Raw genomic sequence first — 2,768 nt, forward strand, 5'->3', positions numbered from 1 at the left:
TAAGTTGATTGAAATCAAGCAAGTATTGAGGCAGTTTATTTACCTGAACCAAGCTAATCCCACTATTTTATCCAGGGTGTTCTAAATGGCTGGAGAAGCTGGGGCTGCCCCATCCCTGGAAGTGTCCAAGGCCAGGTTGGAACAACCTGGGATAGTCAGAAGTGTCCCTGCCCATGGCAGGGGTGGCACTGGAGAATCCTTAAGGTCCCCTTGCCAACCCAAACCATTAAAATCGTGCCATTATTACTTTTATTTCCTTAATTTAGCACTCCTGAATGCCAACCTGCGGCAGCCCAGCAGCACCAAGGGCTCTTTGCCCTGCCCACCCCAGCTGGGCTCTCCCTGACGCGCCCTGGAAACGCTTTTCTTGGGTTCGATGTTTTGTGGGATTTGATATTTTATGTCAGCGTCGATTCCGGAGGTGACTTCAATGGACAGCGGCCACACCTCATCTCGAGCGCTCGCGTTTTTCAAGCCTCCACCTCTTTTTGGTAACGTTTTGCCTCCTAGTGGAGATTCCCCGGCACAGAAACCATCAGAAAAATAAAAATAAAAACCCAAACAGCCAGTGCTGTTTTTTCCTGCTTGCAAAGGTTGAGATTATTAAAATGAGAGGGTGAAATTCACTGTGTGGCGAAAGGCAATTCACAGGTTTTATCCTCTCAGCCGGATCCCAGCAGAATCAAACACTGGTTTTTATTCCAGCCACGGCTCGTTTTTACAAACCCAAACCTTTCCACAGCGGGTTAAAGAAGATGTTTGCTAAGGGCAAACACAAACAGCTCCAGACAGCCACAATCATTACTACACGGCAGCCTCTTTCCCACCTCCACCCAGCACACCAATCCTTCCCTCCACAATTCCACGGGAAAAGGGCAAAAAGAGGCACCTTTTATTCGATAAAAGCAGCGTTTGATGCGAGTCAGGAGGTTTTTTACACCTCCACAGCCTGAGGGGAAGAGCTGAAGAGCAGCGCACAGGAAATGTGCTGTACCCAAACCCAAGATGACAGTAAAAAAAAACAAATCCTAGAAAAAAACATCGGTATTCCATCATCCTGCAGCCCTTCTCCAAGAGGGGCAGAACTACAGGTTTCTGCTGGACAGCATTAGCTGGTCATAAAAGGATAGGAATTTAAATAATAAATAATAAATAATAAATGCTGCAGTCCTGCCTCGGCAGAGCAGGAGGAAAGCAGGTGCTGCTGCATATCCAGTGTTTTCCAGGCACTTCCCAGCAGGGAATGAATGACAAATGAAACACAAATACAGTGACCCCAGACCCTCCTGCCTGGGACAAGAACAGGGGACACCGTTCCACAGGCACAGGGAAGGGCCCAGCCCTTCAGAAACACCTCATGGAGGAGAGGAGAGGGGCAGGGAAGGGGATAAAAAGCATCCTGACAAAGTGTATTCTCTGCAGACTTTTATTAATAAAATAGACGATTTACAGCATGTATCAGCGGACAGTGTGCTTAGAGAACGTCTCGAGCTGGGTATTGTGACACCACAGGCGGGAGCTGGGGTTGGGGAGGAGAAATCAAACCTCAGATGACACCCTGCCAACAATCCCAAAGCCCTATCCCAGGCTAAGCCTTAAACCATCCCAGCTGAGGTCCCAGAGGAGCTTGTATTGCTCTAGGTGAATGCCCCTGGTCACTCTGCATGTCCCCACACCTCTGGATCTGTGCTAGGAACCATCTCAGTGCATCCTTTGGGATGTGGGACAGCAGCCTTAGAGCCACGACCCTCATCTTCCCAAACCAGCAGCCTTAAACCCACAACCCTTCACCCCACAGGTGAATTTTACCGGCTCTGATGCAAAAGCATCTCCTCACCTCTTCACCCTCCCGCTCAGATAAGGGATAAACCTTGGCCCTGAGCCTGTAAACACCTGTACACACATGATTAACGTTACTCAACAGATTGTTTCCTCAGCTGTTAGTAAGTCTGGTTGGAGTAAAATCAGTCACATGCAGCAGGGCCCACGAGTTTATTCCCCCTCTGGAGAACAGCTGCTGTCCTGGGGCAGTTCAGTTGTTTGTACAAGGCCAACAGGTGAGGAGAAAGGTAAAACCCTTACAAAGGCTCTTGGTCAGGCATGCACGGTACAAGACAAATACTGTATTTAAGAGAACCAGATTAATAAATAGCAAGAGTTTTTACATTTTTCAAACCACTGGCACAAGGACTTTGAGAAGAAATTAAAGAGAGCGATTGCAAGAGTAGTCTTGTTAACAACCTCTAACCCAGCCAGAATTTTACAGCAGAAACAGTATCTCAGTTGACCAAATCATAAAGGCATTTTAATAACTACCTCTACCTAAGCCACAGAAATAATTCAGTTATAGGGAACTGAAAAGTGAAAATTCTCCCAGTCAAGGTAAGTCCACTACGACTTTAAACTTCACTGAATATTTCCAGGAGGGATGAGCAAAACCTAAAAAGCACGATGAGCAAAAATTCTCATTTTTAAAATAAAAACAAACAACTCATGAGCCTGATAAAGCATCGATATCTAGTTCATCTTTGGATAAGCCTTATGTGCTGAGGAGTTCCAATCTCTCCCCCCACTACCAACACTGATTTCATGCAGCTTCTCCATCCACACGCCGGGCTCATCGCACCGGCGAACACCGCTGGGAGCTGGCCGAGCCACAAGCGACACTTGCACAGGGTCAAAACCACATTTCCACTGGGTGACAGCAACGAAACACAGCAAGTGGAGCAGCAGAAGGCAGGGCAGTCATTACCTACGAATCCCACTGG

The sequence above is a fragment of the Empidonax traillii genome, unplaced genomic scaffold (assembly GCF_003031625.1).
Source record: "Empidonax traillii isolate 1590-97213 ecotype Southwest subspecies unplaced genomic scaffold, ASM303162v1 scaffold1636:size80652, whole genome shotgun sequence".
Taxonomy (NCBI): Eukaryota; Metazoa; Chordata; class Aves; order Passeriformes; family Tyrannidae; genus Empidonax; species Empidonax traillii.